General features: G+C 35.6%; 1 protein-coding gene across 1 annotated transcript in view; it reads right to left on the reverse strand.

Annotated features, from left to right (window-relative positions):
• The window catches only part of LOC131825591 (EGF-like and EMI domain-containing protein 1), a gene marked incomplete at its 5' end in the record, with an annotated part of 304,549 nt that overhangs the window by 42,844 nt on the left and 238,644 nt on the right, over positions 1-23,061 (reverse strand). The window contains 3 exon segments of the mRNA XM_059165052.1: positions 4,591-4,665; positions 13,368-13,441; positions 14,885-14,996.

Consider the following 23,061-nt stretch of genomic DNA (forward strand, 5'->3'; position numbering starts at 1 on the left):
CTCCACATTCTTGTCAGCCCTTGTTATCTCTTCTCATTTTGAGGACAGCCATTCTAACAGGTGTGAGGCAATATCTCATTGTGGTTTTGATATGAGTTTTCCTGATAATTAGTGATATTGAGTACCTTTCTATTTATCTTTTGGCCATTTGTATGTCTTCTTTGGAAAAATGTTAATTTAGTTCCTCTATTTTTTCATGGGACATTTTTTTGGTTTGTTTATTTTCTATAGGGTTGTAAGAGTTCCTTTTATAGTTTGGGTATTGACCCCTTATCTATATGTGATTTGCAAATGTTTTCTCCCATTCTGTACGTTGCCTTTCATTTTGTTGATCAATTTCTTTACTGTGCAAGAGTTTCCTAGTTTGACATAGTTTGACTTCTTTATTTTTGTTTTTGCTGCCTTTGCATTTGGGGTCAAATCTAAAAAATCATTGCCAACACCCATGTCAGAAAAGGATCCCCCTTATGTTTTTTTCTAGGAATTCCATGATTTCAGGTCCTACATTCAAATCTATAATCCATTTTGCATTGATGTTTGTCTGTGGGTTATGATAGGAAACCAGTTTCATTCTTTTGCATGTGGCTTCCCAGTTTTCTTAGCACCATTTATTAAAGAGATCATCCTTTATTGTTTATTTTTAGCTTTTTGTCATAAATGAGTTGCTCATGTATGTGTTGGCTTGTTTCTGGGCCCTCTATTCTATCCTGTTGATTTATGTGTTCATGTTTTAAGCCAATACCATACTGTTTTGATTACTATAGCTTTGAAAGATGTTTGAAATCAGTAAGTTTGGCACTTCCAGCTTTGCTCCTTTTTTCCTCAAGATTGCTTTGGGCATTCAAAGGTCTTTTATAGTTCTGCACAATTTTAGGATTGTTTGTTCTATTTTTGTGAAAAATGTCCTTGGATTTTGATGGGGATTGCATTGAATCTGTAGATTGCTTTGGGTAGTATGGACATTTTGTCAATATTAATTGTTCCAACCCATGAGCATGGAATATCTTTCCATTTATTTGTGTCTTTTTCAATTTCCTTCATCAACGTGTTATAGTTTTCAGTATAGATCTTTTCATCTCCTTAGTGAAATTTATTCACGGGTATTTTATTCTTTTTGATGTAATTATTAATAGATTTGTTTTCTTAATTTTTGTTTCTGATAGTTCATTGTTAATATATAGCATCACAACTAATTTTTGTGTGTTGATTTTGTATTCTGTAAGCTTAATTCATTTATTAGTTCTAACAGTTTGGGGTGGGTAGAGGAGATTTTTCTTTAGAAAATTAAATAACTTGCTTAATCTTATTTCTTTTCATTCTCAAAACTAAGTTAGATGAATTTAAGCATACAAGTAATTTATTCCAATTTTCTGGATTCTTTCTTCATCTTGCTTTTCTGTTACTGGAATCTGTCTCTTTAGAATAAAGAAGAGCATCTACCTACATAAGGATTTGGTCTTTCTAGGATCGCATTATTATTAGAGAAGGGAAAGGAAGTATTTCTTTGCCCAGATATACAGTCCTCTTATATCAACATGAATATAAAATATGCACAGATGTCTAGAGTATCTCAAACTCTATAGACCTTCTTATTTTACTTTCACTGTACGTAATTCCAGGTAGCTGCAGGGTCCAGTCTTCCGAGAACTGAATGGAAGATGTTGAGGTTAGCAATATTTAACATGACCAACAGGTCATTTTAAGGACTAAGTGCTAATCCCATGATGAACTCAAAGAATGATGCTGTCCTCTCTGTCCTTCCTTTGATCCCATTTGTTGCTAAGACAAACATGCATTTAGAATCAAGATTTCCTATCTAGGATGATGTAGAAAAAGAAATTACAAAGTAACAAAATTAAAAGCTCTTGCTCCCTACTCTCCACTCCCCATCCTGCCCAACTACATAAACATTAAAATATTATCTAGACATACTTCATCGTGAGCCTTAAGAAGGTATGTTTCTATTGGCAAACAACTTCCTAAACATCACTGCACACCGATTAGGAAAAAATCAGGATTGATGAAAACACAAAGGTAAGATTTGTTCTAGATGATTTATTCTTCTGTAATTTCTTCCAAGAGCCCTCGACCCTCAACACTCACACACACACACACACACACAGTCTCTCTCACACACACACACACACACCCCTTCTTCCCTTAAATAAATAATGAGCTTTGGAAGTCCTTTAACCTTTTTTTTTTTTTTTTTCTTATAGACATCATTCTAAAGGAAAATAGAGACCCGTGTATTCTGTAAGTTTATATAAGTTCCGAGAAAGGAGTCACTCTGGTGCAGTTTCAGCCCTCCCTGCAGCAAGTTTCTTTATGGTGAGTATGACAAAGGGCAGGCTGTGCTGCAAAACTGCCAGCCGTCTCTGTGTTCAAGAACCTTCTCTCACTCTTCTTGATTTGACATGAAATATTAAACACCAGTTACCAGCAAAAAGTTATTGAACACAGATGTCCACTATCACTTTCAAATTGCTAAAGTCAATTTGGGTTTATATATTTTCTTTACTTTAGCATTCGCATGCAACGCAAATGTTCTGTGACAGTAATGATTTCACAATATACCCTTTCAATTAGGAAAGCACATCGTATATGTGTTTTCAGTTTTAAAATGCCTATTTTTTCATTCAAAAGCTCTGTGCCCCTCACTAAAAATGGGATCTGGGATCGAAACGTAAATAAAAAGAAAGAGCTCCACCTACTGATTCATTTTAAAACCCTTTTTCTGCTCTCAGGTTGAACTGAAAATGCTGTGGCACAACAGGGATTTTGTGAGCATGTAGCTGAAACTGGTTTAAAAAAAGAAGAAGAAGAAAGATACGGGAGTTGCCCCCATGGAACGGACTAGACTAGAAAGGAGCTCTGTCTCTGTAACTGAAAGACCCTCCTACCCCCACATTTTCTGTGCCCCTCAGAAGCCCTAATTAATAAGTCTGCTTCAGGGTTAGTGCTCCCCAGGGATATGGGTTTAACTGTGGCATTCCCTTTTGCTGGATTTAACAGAATCCCGACGGGTCACACATTTTGCTCCACTACAATAATTGTATTCATGTCACTGACTGCCTTTTCCTTCTGAAGGACTTGGTGGGCCCTCTTTGAAAGGATTTACAGGGCCATGTCTCCCACGGGTGAGACTGGAATTGTTTAGCACCTACCATACTACTCCCCTGGCTCAACCACTAGACTCAAGTGATTTCAAAGAGGAAGTGAAGAAAAACATCCACTGGGAACCGGGGGGTAATTTAAGGAGGCTAAGAGTAATTACTTGAGGAGGAACTGCTGTGCCAGTCTCCTGGGGGCAAGGGTTGAGAGAGGCAGCTGGAACGGTGGCTCTCTGTGACGCCTGCCAGCTCTCACCCTGTTACCTCTGTTGCTGAGAAGCTTCCAGAATCATTTTTAATTCCTGCCTTGGAGCTTCTTGTGCAAAGAGTGTGTTCCCGCGAGTCTCCCATTATGTGTCAACCCAAGCAGCTTCCTGGGGACACAGAGAGATGTGACTTATTGGGAGGAATATCCTGGCAGCTTTGAAGGATCATAATGTTCTGTATTTTAGGTACCCACTGCTTCCAGCTTGGACCCTGCTTCCTGGACTACAGAATTTCTCTTAAGATGAATAAACGCCAGGCTGTATTCATCTCGTACATTTGAGCAGTGGCTATAGAAAATATTACCAATGGGTAACAAGATGATATCTGGAAACACACAATGGAGTAATTTAGATTAAAGTCTCCTACCTTTGAATCTGTCTGCTCAGTCATGCATTCCTATAGACATGATTAACTAACCATAAGACCCAGGAATTCAAAGTCTGAATAGAAAATGTCTATTCTTCCCCCAAATGAATCACACATCACCTATCACTGCAGAGTTGCCAAACTCTATGGTTTTCTTGTCAAACATAAATTCAATAGCTGACCAAAGCCAGGGACAGAAATTTCTTATAAATCAAATAACTACATACATTAGAGGGAGATGCAGGGGACCCACTGCCACATTTCAGTCAATCAAAAATATATGTAATGAGTGTCTACTGTGTTCAAGGTACTGTGCTTGGTGTTGTGAGGGTATTTAATGAAATATGACCTGGCCCTAAACCTCAAGCAACAAAACACCTACCTCACTTTGAGGCTCTGAGGACAATTACCTAGCACAGTGACTGGCACAGAATCGGCAATAGGTAAATGGTCACTAATATCATTACTAGTAATGTAACATAGTATTTAAGTAATATTTAATACATACATAAATGGAAGACTGTCACATGGCAGAACAGTGACCAAATGTCATGAACTGTGCTGAGATCAAAAGAAAGGGGAATTCCTGGAGTCTAAAGTGGGTGATATAGTTTCATGCAGATGATTTGAGCCCTAATTACAGTTTACCATTTTTGGAAGTTCATTAATGCCTAGGCACTGGACTGATCAATTGACCATTTTATCTCTTTTTTACTTTCACAAAGAAGGGATGTAGATATAATCACCTTCATTTTACAGATAAGGAAATGGGGTTCTGGGAGGCTCAGTAACATATTTCATGTCACAAAGGCTTGACACTAATGCGGATGGTTTTTCTGCTTACCCAAATGGTTGCCATCATAGAATTACAGACTGTTAGAGCTGGAAATGCAGAAACCATGCTGTCCTGGTTGTTCACCTGGTAGATAAAGAAGCAGAGGTCCAGGGAAGAAAAGTGATTTGCACAAGTTCACACACCTGGGCAGGGATGTCACTGGAATTAGAAACTGAAGCCCTGATTCAAACTTGGTGCCATTTCCACTATTTTTTTCCAAGTATTTTTCAAAATTTATCCTAAGTCAGTAGCATTTTTTATGTACAAATATAAACAGATTATGCTCAGAGAAATCTTTGGTCTCCAAGTCAACTTTACAACACCTCTCTTCTCCACTGAGTAGGCACTTAATGATTTCCTGTTACTGAGAAATCATACTCCACCTCACATTCCACTCAGCTCCATTCCTCACACATACACACACACACACACACACACACTGATACTCACACTCAAAATACATACACTGTTTTTATTCAGAAAGTATAATGCAGGCTAAGTTCACATGCACATCTGAAGCTTCTATTATTATTATTTATTTATATTTATTTATTTGTTTTTTAGGGAGAACATGAGAGGAGGAAGGGGAAAGGGGGAGGAAGTAGGAGAATCCCAATTAGACTCTATAATGAGTGTGACAAAGGGCTGGATCTCCTGACCCCGAGATCATGATCTGAGCTGAAACCAAGAGTTAGACCCTTAACCGACAGAGCCACCCAAGAGCTCCTTGAGGGTTCTATTTAAGCCCAGCCTTAACGGAACCGTCCTGTCTTCAAACTCATCTTTCAGCAGAATTTGGAGCTGATCTGTCTCTTGGAATTGTATCATGTAGGACAAATATGGCAAATATCTACTAATTATAGATGCTGTGGTTGGAATGTTCGTTCTCCTACACACAAATTTATCTGTAAAAACCCTACTGTCCACACTGATGGTATTGGAAGTTGAGGCCTTTGAGAGCTCCTGAGGGTGGAGACATCCTGAATGAATTAGTGCCATGCAAAAGAGACCCCACAGAGCTCCATAACCCCTTCCAGCATATGAGGACACAGAGTGAAGGCACCAGCTATGAACCAGAAAGAGGTTCCTCACTGGAAGGTGACTATACTGATGTCTTGATCTTGGTCTTCCCAGCCGCCATCAAGAACTGTGAGTGAAAAGTTACTGTTGTTATAAGTTACTCAGTCTGTGGTATTTTGTTTTAGCAGGCTGGATGGAGTAAAACAATAGATATTAATAATTGATTACAGAATACTTTCTTTTTTGGTTCATGAATGGTTCCAAGATTTATCACAGTGCCTATCAATCAGAATGTTAAGTGAAATGAAAAGTTTTGTTATCCCTGATCACACGTTCTTCTTCTTGGTCTGATATAATCATGCTGCTTTGTATCCATCTTTTATTGCTCTACCAATTTCTAGAGTTGACCCAATCATAAAATCAAAAGAAACATATGACATTGCCATACTGTTGAAGGACTTTTCCCCCACTTTTGACTATAGTAAATAATGCTGCTATGAACATTTTTGTACGTGTCTTCTGATATACATGTCCTGCATTATCTTGACTACTATATTAAAGAGTAAAATTACAGAGCCATAAAATGTGGTCAGCTTGAGTAGCTGCATTTTCCCAAAGTAGTTGTAGTACCATCCATCCAATACCAATATGCAAGATTCCCATTGCCCCATATATCTATTATTATTATCAGCATTTTAAAATCTAACCATTCTTTAGGAGATTTTAATTTGTATTTTCCTGACTACTAATGAGATTGGATAGCTTTTCTTATATACCATATGTGTTGGATGTTTGCTGTCATTGTATGTGTATGTATAGTGTCTTTTCAGTTTTCTTGTACTTTTTTTCTATTAGGCTGTCTACCTCTTTCTTATTTCTGTGTGGAAGTTCTCTACATAATCTGGAAAAAGGGTCTTTGCTAGTCAAATGTGTTGAAAGCAGTTTTTTCCTCTTGATTTTTTAACTGTTTTAATGGTGTATTTTGATGAACGGAAAAATTTCAGTTTTAATAAATTACCCCATTTATCTATCTTTTCTTTTTTTTAAAAAAAGATTTTATTTATTTATTTGACACATAGAGGGGGAAATCAAGAGAGGGGACAAGCAGGGGAAAGAGCAGAGGGAGAGGGAGAAGCAGGCTTCCCTCTGAGCCGGGAGGCCAATGTGGGGCTTGATCCCAGGACCCTGAGAGATGCTTAACCAACTGAGCCACCCATGTGTCCCTATCTATCTTTTCCTTATGTTAGTACATTTTTTCTTATTCAAGAAATTTTCACCTATGGGGCACCTGGGTGGCTCAGTCGGTTTGACGTCTAATTCTTGAGTTCAGTTCTAGTCATGGTCTCAGGGACATGGGGTTCAGCCCTGTGTCAGGAGGTGTGGAGCCCTTAAGATTCTCTCTTTCCCTCTCCTTCTGCCCCTCCTCTTCTGCATACTCTTTATTTTTCTCTCTTTAAAAAATAAAATAAAATAAAATAAATTTTCACCTATAATGAGATTATAAATGTATTCTCCTACATTCTACATGTTTTCGTATTTTAACTTTCACATTTAAATCTACGGTGCATATGAAAGGCCAAGTTCCTTTCATTTTTTTTTCTACACATAGCCAATTTTCCCAATATCATTTGCTGAAAAGACCATATGCCCCATTATTTTATTCCCCACATGATGTAAATCACATGACCATATATGCAGTGGTCTGTTAATGAGATCTCAGTTCTATTCATTTGCTCTACTTACATCTTTATAAGCCAATACAATGGTCTCTTAATTACTGTAGCTTTATAAGTTTGACATACAGTAGAGCAATACCAACCATTAATGGTTATTTATAGAGCAGATGACTGCAGAAAATACACAGAAGTTATGTCAGAAGAAGAATAAAGATTAGGAGATGCTGGGCTTCTCCTACATCCAGGGTTTAGTCCTTGGACCACTGCTCTTTTCTGCCTATGCTTACGGACTCAGTCATCTCATCTAGTCTCCTGGTTTCAAATAACTACAAGCTAATGCCTCAAAAGTCTTTGTCTCCAGCCTGGACCCTCCCCTCAAATCCTGGATCTAACTTTTCAACATCCTACTTGACATCTCTGCTTGAAAATATAATAGGCATTTCAACCTTCATATAACAAACACTGACCTCCTGATATCGACCTCTCGCCATTAAACTTGTGGCTCCTTCTGTAGTCATTCCCATCTCAGTTAAACAGTAATTCAATTCCTTCATACATCTTGATAGTATTTTTTTTGCTTTGTTTTCCCTTTCTTTCTCATTCTTCACGACTATTGCTTCAACAAATTCTCTTGGTTCTGCATGAAATTATACTCAAAATTAACAACTTCTTCCCACTCCACTCTTTACATCCTGGACACCATTTTTCATGTCCTGAATTACTGCATTAGTCCCTCACTAGCCTTCTGGCTTCTACCCCTAGTTCTCCAAAATTTATCTTCTATCTAAAAAGTATAGTTATTTTCTTATTATTCTTCTTTACAAAAACACTTCATTAGGTTTCCACATCACTCAATGTAAAAACAAAACTACTATGTTGACAAATGACTTAAGTGATCTGGTTCCCTGATAAATCTCTGATTTCATCTCTTAACATCTTCCCCTTCATTCTCTCTGTTTTAGTTACTTTGGTCTCAAACATGCCAGGCATGCCTTCTCCTTAGTGCTTTCACATTAGCTCTTTCCCCTGCCTGGAACATTATTGGATGTCTCCCTTCAGATATCCACATACCTGAATTTCTCATTTCTTTTAGTTCTTCACTATATAGTTACCTTCCCAGTGAGATCATCCCTGGACATCTTAATTAAAATTTCATAGTCTGACATCATTTCATGTTGCCTTTCCATCCTTTGTTTATTTTGTTTTTAGCACTTATTACTATTTAATATGCTTTCTAAAATAATGTATTTTACCTATTTATATTCTTTAATTAGTGCCTCTTTGAAGCAATGTGATTCAAAGCCCAACTGGAGGAATTAGCCTTAAAAGGGAGTAATAGCAGGGGAGCCATTATAACAGGTCAGGGAGATAGGATAAATGCCTGCATTGGGGGGTTTATAAGTCTGATTCATTGAGGAATCCATGACCTACTTCATAGATAGTGCTCCTGACATGGTATCACCAAAAGGCTGGTCTGGGCAGATTTCTTAGTACTCTGCATTGAAGACTTTATGATTGAACAGTTTTGTGCTGTATAATAATGTACGAACACTGACTGTTGAACATGGTTGGAAATGGTGCAGATGGGGAAGTGAAGAGGGGACAAGAAGAAAGAAATATGCATATCCAAATTCAATGTGCTTCCATTCATTTGGGCTTAAAAATTCTTATCAATCTAAGAAACAGCTGGATGTTGTATCTGTAGTTTTAGCTGTGATTTTGTCAACTCAAATCTAGAAAACCTGATATCTAGATGGCCCTATGAAAGGACCAGTAGTTAGTTAACTCCAAGATCATTTTCAGTAGAAGCAGTTACAGACTTTAAGAAAATAGGAATTCTATCCAATTACCACCACTCTTATATGGTCTCCCAGTAAGTGAGATGATTTCCTAGATGAACAAACATTTATATTTCAAAGACTGTGTTTATTATCAATTAAACTTCATCCCTCCAGAAAGTCTTCAGAGTACCCAGTACCTATAAACATGACTTTATTTGAGAATGGAGTCTTTGCATATGAGCAAGTTAAGTTGAGGTAATTGGGGCAGACCCTAATTCAATATGACCAGTCTCCTCATAAAATGGAAATCTGGGCAGAAACAGACACACACAGACACACACAGACACACACACACACACACACACACACACACACACACACTACCATGTGAAGATAATGGCAGAGATCTCAGTGATGCATCTGTAAGCCAAAAAATGTCAAATATTGTCACCAAACCACCAGAGTCTAGGCAAGATGCATGCGACAGATTTTTCCTCACAGCCCTCAGAAAAAGTCAGCCTTGCTAACATGTTGATCTCAGACTTCTATCTACCAGAACTGTGAGAAAATTTTGTTGTTTAAGCTACGTAGTTTGTGATACTCTGTTATGGCAGCCCTAAGAAATTAGTATGGTCCCTATTCTTTTAAAAACGACTAGAGTATTAAGGAGGGCACACAGTGCACTGGGTGTTATATGCAAACAATGAATCATGGAACACTACATAAGTAACTAATGATGTACTATATGGTGATTAACATAACATAATAAAAAATTGTAAAAAAATAAAAACAACTAGAGTAAATAGGATTCAACTTATGACCACAAGAATTTTAATGTGGTAAGATTTCCAAGGCTGAAAGTGTCATTGTTTTGGGTTTTTTTTGTTTGTTTGTTTGTTTGACAGAGATCACAAGTAGGCAGAGAAGCAGGCAGAGAGAAAGGAGGAAGTAAGCTACCTGCTGAGCAGAGAGCCCAATGAGGGGCTTGATCCCTGGACCCAGACCCTGGGTTCATGACCCGAGCCGAAGGCAGAGGCCTTAGCCCACTGAGCCACTCAGGCACCCTGAAAGTGTCATTGTTTAAATAGGCTTTCCAATTTAGAATGATTTTAAACTTTAAGAAAAATTAGAAATATACTACAGAGAACTCCCACACACACTTTCCTTTAACATCTTACACACTTGTTATAAGTAGTGAACCGATAGTGATACATTATTATTATTAAAGTGTACACTTTACTCAGATTTCCTTAGTTTTTGCCTAGTCCTATCCCATCCAGGATACTATGTTACATTTAGTTGTCAGGTTTCCTTATGCTTCTTTTATTTCTGACAATTTCTGATTTTCCTTGTTTTTTGATGACTTTGATCATTTTGAGGAATATTGGCCAGTGTTTTGTAGAACATCCCTCTGTTGGGATTTGGCTGATGGTTTTCTCATGATTAGATTGAGATGATGAGTTTTGGGGAAGATCAAAGATGTAAGGTATCATTTCCATCACATCATACCACCAACATGACATCACTGCTGATGTTAACCTTGATCCCCTAGCTGAAGTAGAATTTGTAAGATTTCCCCAGCTTCTCATATGATATCTTTGGAAAGAATTCACTATGCACAAGACATACTTAAGTAATGGGAGTTATACTTCACCTCCTTTGGGATGAAGTATCTGCATAAATTATTTAGAATATTTTTTGCAAAGGAGATGTCTCTTCTCCCCAGTCGGCATTGTAATTATCTGGAATAGCTATTTTAATACCCTACAAATAGAGAGATTTTACAAAGAGGATAACTTAAACATTTTACTACAAAATTTCTCTTTAAAACAAAGCAAAACAGTATTAGCAGGTTATCTGTAGCAAAGCAAAGATCCTAGTCCAGATAAATAGAAATAATAATATATACTTTTTAAAGGTTTCCTCTGATCATATGGTCTTAATTTCTCTCTACTAAAGCATGTATTCTCAATTACCAAGAGCATGAAAATTTGTTCCCAATTACAAAGGAAATTTATTATTGGGTCACAAGAAGTTTTAACCTCTTCCATTGTCACGTGGAGGGTTTTATATCCTTGTTTAGAATACTGACCCAATACTGCCCTTTCTTCATGTTTAGCCTCCTCTTGAGGTAGAATACAGGATATAAAGGGAAAAGTCTTGGGTTTCCCCCCAATGGAAGAATTTTCACTAACCATAGGGTGTGCCTAAATCCAGATATTGCCTTTAAAAATATGGAGTGCCACTCTTCATCTTCTTTCTCAGATAAAATTAATAAAGTGATATTATGGAAAAGCTCATGCTTCAAGGACTCCGATAGAGTATACTTAAAGCATCAATATTATTCATTCAGCAAACATTTATGGAAAACTAGCCATGAAGGTGCTATCTTTGGTTCTGAGGAAACAACAATGAGAAAGTGTAGTTTAGGTCTTTGTTTTGACATAGCTTTAAACTTGGGGGAGAAGACTGACATTGAGTAAGAATTTAATGTTTGCTAGGTCACATGATGAAATTAGGCTAGTATGAGGGTATAAAATATGATGTACTAGTTAACTTATTGCAGAAAAACAGAAGATTTCTTTGAGAAAATTATGTTTGAGCTAATTTCTGTAGTGTGCAAAGGAGTCAAGTAAACATTGAGAGTCAAGTTGGGAATGATTATCATACTAAGTGGTAAAGTCCTGTTTTGTTTGAGAATTAAGTTTCTCCTTGCTTTGCAAGGGACAAAGAAACTTTAGAAAAGATCTCAAATAAGGCTAACACTAGAGTTTAGAATATTTTTGGAAAGCTGGTTGAAAACTTCTTGCACTGGAAATTTCTTATAAATAGTTAGGGACAACTCTTCCTGGTAACTTCTCTTCATAAAACTACATGGAAATAACAATACAATACATCTATAACTAATGTAGCGATTTACAATATCCAGGCTCTCATGCAAATGGCAAAACTGTGTGGTTGTCAGGATGTTTGCTACAAAGGCAGAGAAAGTCTGAGACAGCAGTTTTCCCAGTCATAAAAGAATATCTTACCTTATTGTTATGAATATATTAATTATTTCAGTGGTTTACTGTGAATATCTTTTACCATATATAAGAAAACATCTGTTATGATTAGATGAATGATCAGCTGCAAAGTATATAGCAATTTTGTTTTTAGGGATTGCCTTATAAAGTACTCCCATTTCACCCTTCACTTCATTCAGGTGCATGTAAAAAGATAGAGGAGGTCATTTCCAGAATTTTCTGGGTCAGTAGAAGCAAATTCTTCAATAAGCGAATAAGATAAAGTTTTTGCTTTTCTCAGAATTTGAGTATTTCTTTGAGATCACTCTATCCCATTTTTAAAAAGTTCTATCCTCCCTCTCTGGCCACTTTCTAGGACTATCTTCAAGGTTAATGTTTAAGTGTTAATTTAGCCTAGCCCTCTCTTAAGAGATAAGTAAGTAAACAGGCTAGCCCTGATAACAAGGTTTCTAAGACTGGACATAAAGGAATGTTAATGCATCTTTCATAATGGAAGCAATATATTTATAATCTTAGACTTAAAGTAACTATGGTTACAAAGCCTTGTGCTGCCTCACCTTTACTTGATTCCTTTCACTGGGGATCCACCTCTGTCATCAGGTGAGAGTCTCCTTGGCTAATGGCACTCAGTTTGTCACCATGAGAATATAAAGATTAAATACCTTGTGAATAGAGAGTGCAAAAATTTTTTTTATCTGCTTCAGAAGTGTCTTTTCAAGAAGGAAGACTTGGTCAACAAAGACAGAAGTGTTCTCTTTCTTTGGTTGGTTTAAACCAACTTTCTAAATAAAAAACATTGGTTTTCTATTGTACTTGAAGTGCTTTGTTATCAATGATTACCTAGCGAGTACGACAAGTCTTTAAACCTATAGTCCTAATGTTGACTAAGTGCTTCAAAAAGAATTTCTGCAGATACTTAGGGTGAAAGGGTCAAGAAGAAGATATTATCAGGATACAATTTAAAATACTGGATTTAGGATGAATTGCTGTAGACATCTCCTCAAAGAGCGTTGAGAACATGGGAAATTGCTCAAAGCGTAACATTAGAAACAAAGCAGTACTCAAAATGTATATATAGTCTATTTTATAAAACAATATAAAATGTATAAAGATGAAAGGAAGAACAAGAAAACATAAGTGTTGGTTATTTCGGGGTGAGATTATGGGCGATTTGCCTCAATAAACATATATTACTTAAAAAATCAGGAAAGAAACACTAAGCTTTACATAATAATCTATTTTGAACAACAGCTACATCTTTGGAAATTAAGAAAAGGACTCACTGTTAATCTGGGACACTTTTAGAGGAGGTTGGCAAATGATATCAGGAACTGTGAAAGCACTGGTGATTTGTCACCTGGAGAAAAACAGAGTAATGGAACATGAAGGCTGGCTTCAACCATTTGAAAGACTGTCAGGTAGAGGAGTATCAAGACTTATTTTCCAAACACTGGAAGTTTTATGGAGTCAACACTTGTCTTAATTTAAGAAAGACGTTTCTAGGAATCAGGGAAGAATCTGATATTCAAAAAGTTGGATGGATGTCAGACGTACAGTTATAACATTGATGTTGAGTGAGAACTAAGACTATGGGATTCTTAAGGTTTTTTCAACCCTTGGATTCAATTACTTTAAACATTGCTAACATATTTGCCCAACACTCTAGGGGTCAGAAGTCTTAGTTTTTCTTTTCCTCTTTTCTTCTCCCTACCCCACTCTCACTTTCTCCCCATACTGACAGAAAACACTGGCTTGTCCAAGGAGTCACTGTGGCAAATTGCCCTTGAAAACAATGTTAAAGGAATAGTCAATCCCTCGTGATAACACCTCTGATTTAAGTAGAATAGAAATTCCAGAATATAGTGACATGTCCAATTTGCCAGAATGTGTCAATTATGCACCATGAATAATAGGATGGGGTTTCTTTGGCTTGGGGTTTACAGGGGCTTAAGAAAAATCACAAAGAATAAGATAGGTTCAGATTTCTACAACTCATTTGATCACACATTTGGACATGACTCATATTATCCATCTTTTCTCTATGTCATCAATTTCCATACTATGTTACTCAAATATGGTTCAAGAGATTCTGTAACTGAGCTTCCCAGACATCTCAGTCTCCTAGTTCATGATGTCCCTTGTGCAGTCTCTAATGAGTATGACATCCTCATCTCTTTTTGGCTTTAAGTAGGAAGCAAATATTTTTGTAATACCATTCTTCTAGGAACTAGAAAACAAACAGTATTAGAATCCAAATACCAATAGCCATTTTTCTGCTGGTAAAAATAGCAGAATATAGATATTTAGAATTTGGGACAATTTAGATACTTAGAAAACTTACTTTACTCAAAGGCATAAATGCTAGAGGAATGATTTAGCCCTTTGGATAAGTTTCCTTGATAAATATTAAAAATGTGATTTATTTAACTTTTCTTCAAAATATAAAGATATTCCATAGAAGGAAGAACTATAATTCTTTATCCTCTGTTTTCTGAGAAAGCCTCTAATTTCAAATATATGACTTACACTTTCCATGGTCACTTCCCATATTCTGATTTTTTTATTTGGGAAGTACTGTCCAGTATAAGACAGTACTTGTAGGAGACTACAGACTCGTTCTCTACAAATGAAAGATCAAAACAAGAGTAACTACCACAAGGGCTATTGCAGGCGTGTTAGGAGAACTAATACATGTACAGTCTTAGGCAAGCTTTCCGCATGAGGTTAGAATGCTGTTTTTATTATTGCCACTGGTATTGCTGTTAACAGACTTAGACTACATAGTCCATATTCCACTTACATTTACTGAGAATCTATATGGTGCAGGTATTGCACTGTGTTTTTATTTAATCTTCTTGGTAACTTTGAGACTTCATTTCACTTTGTCTTTCCCTGTTCAGACCAGAGATGGGCTAGATGGGTGATGGGAAATAAGGAGGCCACTTGTTATGATGAGTGTTTTATCTAAGTGACATGTCACTGATTTCTATGCCTGAACTAATATTATCCTGAACTAACTTGCTGGAATTTAAATAAAAACTTGAAACAAAAATAAATAAATAATTAAATACACAAACTCATTATGGGGATAAAATAAATAAATAAAATAAAAGATTAGGTATTTTGCTTGGATTACACAGCTGTTCTTTCCTGGGACAGACACGTTAAACCACTGTCCAAGATATTCAATCGGTACAGGACAAATGTGAGATTCAAAGTTATGTTTCTGCAGGGTTCTCCATCCTGCTGTGATGGGGCATGCTGTGACATATTAAGGAAAGCAATATATCTTAGTAGTGACAAGACCCCAAACCTCTGATTATTTATGATGTTTTGGCCTTTACATGATGTACCTCATAATTAATTTTTATCAGTAGAGTTTATGTCTTTTTTAACCATTACAATCCTATGAATGAATTCTATTTCTAGTAATCCTATTAGTAGAAAAGGGAAAGAAAAAAAGTATTGGTAAAATGGAAGTCCAAAAATGGAGACAGAAAATGTTGGCCAAGAAAGAAGAAAGAACAGGTGTTTGCCTTTATCCCACACTCCTTCAGACTGGAATATGGAAGAACAACACTCTTGTTTTTGTGGATATGTGCTAAAGAAAACAGAAAAATCCAGCCAAGTTGTGCAGTGTGTCTCACGAATATATAGAGAAGTGTTTACATGTCTTGAATTGAGAATGGAATTCTAGTCCCCTTAGACTGTGAGCCAGATTTTAGAAGGCCAGTGTAAGCCCACTTGCATTGTCTAATCATTCTCTCTTCTGGGAACATTCTCATTTAGCTAAAACCAGGATTTGGACTTTGCTAGCTATAAATTAAAAGAATGCTCCATGGCTATGCAGCTCTGCTCAAGAGTTTATTTGCTCTTACATTAAAAAATAACTCAAGTCACTCTCAATGGATTCATTAAAAACCTGATTTCTCCACTTTATAGCTATTTTGCCTGGCAGATGGGATCTGTTTTTTTCCTTATGCTGCATTTTTTTGAACTAAGTATATATGTTGGGATAGCAGTATACTCTCCCGCCAACAAAAAAGCCACATGCATATTTCAATAAAATCACATTATTTGGCATCTACTGTCCACATATGTTCATTTGGCTATTGCTAGTCCAAGCCAATTATAGCCACAAGGGAAATGAGTGTTTGAAATTTAAACAAGGAGCTCTAAATTTTGTAAGAGAGAAGAGGCCTCCTGACAGGTAGATCAGTCTCTAATTCATTTTTAATGTTGTTGACAATTCCATAAATCATTGTTTCTCTCCCATTATGTGCCAGCTTCTGTGCTGTGGAAGTTTGAAAAGAAAACTCTATACTTTTGGGTGAGGGATTAGGGCTAGGTAAGACTCCTTGAATGATCTTTTAAAGATAAATAATTCACCATGTAGAGAATAAAGAGGATTTCAGACAGAGGGAATGGCATGGAAGTAAGGTGAGTTCAGGGGTAAAGCAATTCTTTGATGTAGCTGGAGGGCACATGGTGGAATGGATGTAGAAACCTAAGTGAGAAGGGGATGGTAGAGATGATGGATTCCTTGGTGCAAAGAGTCATCATCAAAAGTTTTTAAAGGAGGAATGCAAGCTCTGTCTCTGTGAGTTCTGAGCAGCAAAGAATTATGTTCCCACAAATGTCAGGAAAACCTGATGCCCACATCTCAGTAAAGAATTTCTGTAACAAACATCTGAAGTTAAGTGGACAGATAAGTAGGGGCAAAAGTTACATGTAATACTGTTGTAAGCAAAGAACCAAAGCATGCAATATCTTAGATTAATCAAGGATTTTTTTCTTTTTTAAATTCTGATTTTTAAGGATCTGGTTGAGAACTGGGAGAGATTAAGGTACAGGTGAAATTAGAAAGAATGTTTTTGGATAAAGTCAAGGTCACTTATGGAGCATAAGGAATAACATGGAGGACATGGGGAGATGGAGAGAAGAAGTGAATTGGGGGAAATCAGAGGGAGAGACAAGCCATGAGAAACTGTGGACTTTGAGAAGAAACTGAGGGTTTTGTAGGGGAGGGAGTGGGGGTGTTGGGTGAGCCTGGTGGTGGGTATTAAGGAGGGCACGTATTGCATGGAGCACTGGATGTGGTGCATAAACAAAGAATGCTGGAACACTGAAAAGAAGTAAAATAACATAAAATGGGAAAAAAAAGTCAAGGTCACCCAGAGATAGCAGTTGATTATAAGTTTCTTATATACATGTCAAAAAAAGTGCGCACACACATTTCTTATACAGAAAAATAATGGTGGTTGAAAATGTGACCAATTCTATGTGTCCGAATGAGCATCTGGAATATGAATGCACTCTTACTTGGATTTACCAAATTTTTATTGCCTTCCAACATTTTCAGTGATAGATTTTCAGTCTATTTGGTAGTGTCTTAGAATTGCACGCATAGTATAGTTGAGAGCTTGGCTCCCAGAATCAGGCCCTGAGCTCTGTCCCACTTAGGAGCCACAGGACTTCTGCAAGTTATTGGAGTCCTTTCGGTACCAACTTTCTCAACTGTTAAAAAGAAAAATCAGATGCAGACTCATATCTTCTAAGTAATTATTGTGATGATTAATTAAATTGTTTGAAAAATACTTATTATAGTGTCTGGTGTATATTAAGACTGTGATAAATGTCATTAACCAATTATATAATTATTTTCATCACCCAAAGATAAACACATGCAATCAGTTTGAGAAAAAACATCTGTTAAACTACTTTATTTATACACTGAGCCCGTTGATTCACTGCATTTTGCTTGATTAAATAATGATGTGAAGGATAAGAGCATCCATATAATACTTTAGTGTCTAGGAAGTATTCCCTCATGAACAAATAATTTGGCATCAATACTGTGAGTTAGAAAAGATAAAATATTCTTGTTGTTTACAAAGAAGAAAAAAAAAGAAATCAGGATAAAACATTCAAGAGAAATATACCCATAAATGCAAGAATAGACAAGGAAATAAAGAGAAAAGCAAAGCCCTTCAAAAAGATTAATTTGTTGCAACAAATGCTTTCAAACAATCAGAGTGGAAAAGATATCATATCAGCCAGTGAACTGACATTGTCAAATCAAATGATGGGGAGCTAACAAATATAAGACTTATTTAACCTTTTTTTTTATAGCTAGCTACTGATTTCTTAAGTTTATATAATTCATTCCAAAAGTAATATTTCAGTTATGCTTATGACTTATCACAGAATATCATCACAAAAATATCATAAAAATTTTATTTAAAAGAAGCATGATTGTTGTGATAGCTAAGCTTGTAAAAAATGTACATGATTGAATAAACTTCTAGGTTCTCTATTTTTAAAAATTATACATTTAGAGATTGAAATACAGCCCCCGTATTTACCTATTATTTAATTATTTATCCATAAACTATAATGTAGACTTTGAAATGACAGTTCCCAAACTCTACAACAGTGTGCTGAGAATGTGGAGAAAGGTTCCATCATTTAGTTGAATGTGGCCAGTCATTTTCCAAGTTCACATTTAACTGGATTTTCTTTTTAACACTTTGATCACTGAAAGTTCTTTTTTAAAAAACTGATGTCTGGGACAGCTGGGTGGCTCAGTTGGTTAAGCATTGCCTTCAGCTTAGGTCATGATCCCAGGGTCCTGGAATCAAGTCCCATATCAGGCTCCCTGTTCAGCGGGGAGCCTGCTTCTCCCTCTGCCCCTCACCCTGCTCATGCTCTCTCTGTATGTGTGACAAGTAAATAAATAAAAATCTTTAAAAAAATTGGTGTCCAAGAAATGTTGAGTCTGACAAAGTGAATATCCAACTATTATAAAATATATATTGATGGAATTTCTCAGAAAGGTGATTGTGCCTAAATTGAACAGTTAATAAATTTTTGTGGTCCTATATATTCATGCTTAAGATTTTTGTTTTATATACCTGTAATAGACTTATGGTTTTCTAAGTAGTACTGATTCCAGCTCATGTAATATGATTAAATGTTCCAGTAATTCATATTCCACTTTGACTACTACGGTAGTCAGTTGTTCTGCGTGATCAAGGCTGGTAACTGTTGCTTTAGAAGTCCATACATATTCAGACCATTTTTATTGAATTATTCTAAATTTCTCTGAATTGCTGAGTAAGTAAATAAAAGGCAGTACACTTGGTTAGTTAAAGTTGTACAGAATAGATGCATTGGTATCTCTGGGATTTCTATCCCAAATGCTCTCACACGAATGAGTAAAAGAAAAAAAGTTAATGCAACTTTTCCTTATGGCTACACATGGGTGTATTAACCAATAATATTTCTTTGAGGTTGCTTTGGCATATATCAGATAAATAAATAATAATTCATGTAAATTAATCCATGTATATTACATGAATAATTCATGTATATGTGGCTTAAATCTAGGAATTATACTTACCATTCATTACAGAAATGGGTAGCAGTGGCAAAATAAGATATTGTTAAAATTTGTAGGCTAAACTGCTTTTCAAAATATGAAATTTGAATAATATATGCTGAAGAAGATATAAAAACCTTTAAAATTCAGATCGTTTTTCTTGGAACACAATGAAACCATTAGGACCATGAACCTCTCATTGGCTTCAATTCCATAAAACTGTATTTAACTACTGCTCTCACATAGAGTGTGAATATCCAAAAAAGGAGGACACTGCAAGTTTGGAAGTTCTGTGATACTACAGCTAGAATTCAAAGGGATTTCTGTTAAGCGAAGTTCACTGACCCTTCCAGCCAAAAGAATTTCTCACATGTCTCAGAAAAGGCAACAATCAAAAAGCAAAAGATGAAAGACATAAGACAAGAAAGTCTTCATTCTGTGATGTATTCACTGTGGGACCTACTTCTTGGAGCTTCTGTTTCCTTGCCCATAAAACAAAAAGACTAGAAAGGCTCTAAGGTATTTTCCAGTTCTGTGCTTCTCAGCTTCCAAGTAAAGCAAGATCCTCTACTCTGTTTAAATGCCTCTTCCTTGTTTTGATTAACCTAACATAGCTAGGTTAGATCTCATATTTTGGAGAAAGGGTTATTTTAGCCTGGTCCTATGTGAATTGATTCATACCACTATTTGCTAATTTTAAAATTTAAGTATATATATCAAATTCATGTGTTATTGGAGGTTTTTGTTAGTGAGAAAGATGATTTTTCTGAATGCTACACTGTGTACATTCATTTGTAATAATTTGGAATTTTAAGTAGAGTTTTAACCAAAAATGTCTTAAATATACCATCCAAAAGGAAATTCTCCATAACCTTTTACCAACAACAAATAGGTCTTTGTATGTATCTATGTGTGTGCACATAGACCTGGAGATAATTTATGTTAAGCACTTAATAAACGATACAAAGATCATTAGTAAATAAGACTTAGATCATAATAACTCAAGTATTAGTAGAATTTACACACTTCAATTATGGCATGACAACAACTTGTGTAACCATTTAGTAATTCTCAGAAAGGAATTATATTCATTCCAGTGTGCTACTAAACATTCTCTTTGGAATTTTTAAATCATTTAAATAATCCCCAGGCGTTATTCAAAATATGGTATGTAAAACTACTATAAAATGCCCAGATGTTAGTAAAACTTTAGTCTTTTATTTTCTAATACATATTCCTATAAAACTTTTATAATATTTCATTTAAAAAGAATATAATTTATTTTACATCTTCCTAATTGTCCTTAATGTTTACAAAATTATTTACTCAATTTCTCATATGAATCAGAGAAACAAGAAAGGAAGACTTCTTTAAAAAAGCTTTATTAGCATTTTATTTTGCATTTCCAAAACTCCCTTTTAAGAAATACTTACGGGCTCACAGCAAATCCATGGGAAACTATAAAGTAATATAGGCCTTGCTCAGAATTCTCTCAGGCAATTACTAGAAACACCGTAAAAAAGGTGTGATCGGGGTATCCAGACCAAGGATGTTTCTGAGGAATCACTCGATTATATATTTATTCCCATTTTTCATAAAAGATGCTCCCTGGGATGCTAGTTTTTCAAAACAGCCCTGAAGAAAGGAACTCCTAGTTAAACAATTTGGAATTCTTCGCATATTATGTCTATTCTACTGAAAATTCACAAATCACAATGGGATATTAGAGTTCCTAACAAGTATTGCAGTAGAGTCTACTATTTATTTCCGTTTAAGAAATTAGGCAACTAGAATTTCTTAGTGGGTAGTGTTGTTTTTTACTCTAAGACCCAAACAATTTTCTCCCTTGCCCCTTTTCTCCTTACTAAATACTATGAATCTGCATTTCATGGAATACTGGTTGGGACCTGCTGCTGGTGGTCTCAAGGCTTTGGAAATCTCTATCCCATGGCCTTGAGGCAGTCTGGAGAGTGTTCTAGGAAGTGAGTATAGGAAAAGTGTATAAAATCTCAGAAATTCATGAAGGTTGTTCACAATGGAATTAAAATTTGATTAATATTTCATAAAGCCCAATGAATTTACTGATTGTATATTTTTTTCAGCATGTTTAGAAATATATTAAAGTGGATGAGCTACAACTGATAGGCATAGTGATTGGTCTTCTAATCACTGCACCCCTAGAAAAAGTATTATTGTTTAAATGTGAAAAATGCCTTTGCTTCAGGCCTTGTGAATAAGAAGAAATTTATAGAAAACATATTTTCAAACAACCAAAGTGTTTACAGAATATGAAAACTATCCTAAGTAAAGGCAGTACAGTACATGAGTTAAGCTATTTAAGTGGACCAAAAACTTGTACTGAGGACTCTAAATGCTCAGTTGACATCAGTGAATTCCATTTATATAAAAAAAAGAATCCTGGATGATTACAGCAGAACAATGTGGAGGTACTGAATGCCACCGAACTGTACAATTAAAATTGGTAAGGATGGTGAATTTTACCTTCTGTGTATTTTGCCACAATATAAAGAAATAAATAATTTAACCTTGTTTTAAGACATCACTAGAATAGCAAGATATTTTTTTAATGCCTGAGAGAATTACTTGCTTTGTAATAAAGTCAGATTCTTGGAAACACCTAAAAACCCTCCTCTATCACTGGGAAACACTCTCTTGACCAAAAGAGAAGGCAGTAGTGGATGCTGAACGGATATGACAATTTTCAGAATAAGAGAAATACTCTTTTCTTCCTTCTACTTCTACTACCTCAATCCCCATGCCATTACAGTTGCAATAACAGATTTGAAAGTAGACTTCCATTTTACATGGCAAAAAATAATACAGTGTTCTATAAATGTAAAATGGTATTTCACAAGTTTTTTAAAAAAATATTTCATTTCCTGTAGTGGCATTAAGAGTAAAATCTGCTGTATGGAATTTTAAGGTTAGGTGGAATACATTTGACTTATCAAAGTATGTATTAATATAGGAGAATTAACAAATTTGTGAGAAATAGACTTAGCGAAGGATTAGTGAACTATAAAAGGATTGATGAACTATAAAACTCACTGCAAAGCTAAGAATGTTGAAAAACCATGGCTCTTGTTGGCTCGTGTCGACTACTAGACTGTAAGTTTATGAAGGCAGGGAATACATCCATCTTGTTCACCACTGGTTTTTTTCATGCCTCTAACAGTATCTAGTGTTATAGACACTTAATAAATATTTTTGAGTGAGTTAGGAAGTACAAGATAGAGCTAACATACAGAAAGTTGCTTTTTAGGCAATGATTAAAAGGTGACACAAATGAAGGTACTTCTCAGTTAATAAATGATTCAAAATGTCACCAATTGAACATTTAGATATCTAATACCTCACAAGTTCATTATTCACGTTAATTGTTTGCTACAATATCCACCCAAACCTTACATATGGAATTTTATTCACAAACCAATACTCTACATTTCAAGAGACCAATATTGTCAACACTTTAAGTACTTAATATTTAATTCTTTACATGAAACTTTTTGTCTGATGGACTATTGCTGAATTTTTCTTGTGAGGTCTGGGCAATAAAATTGTACTTTATAGATATC

The sequence above is a fragment of the Mustela lutreola genome, chromosome 2 (assembly GCF_030435805.1).
Source record: "Mustela lutreola isolate mMusLut2 chromosome 2, mMusLut2.pri, whole genome shotgun sequence".
NCBI lineage: Eukaryota > Metazoa > Chordata > Mammalia > Carnivora > Mustelidae > Mustela > Mustela lutreola.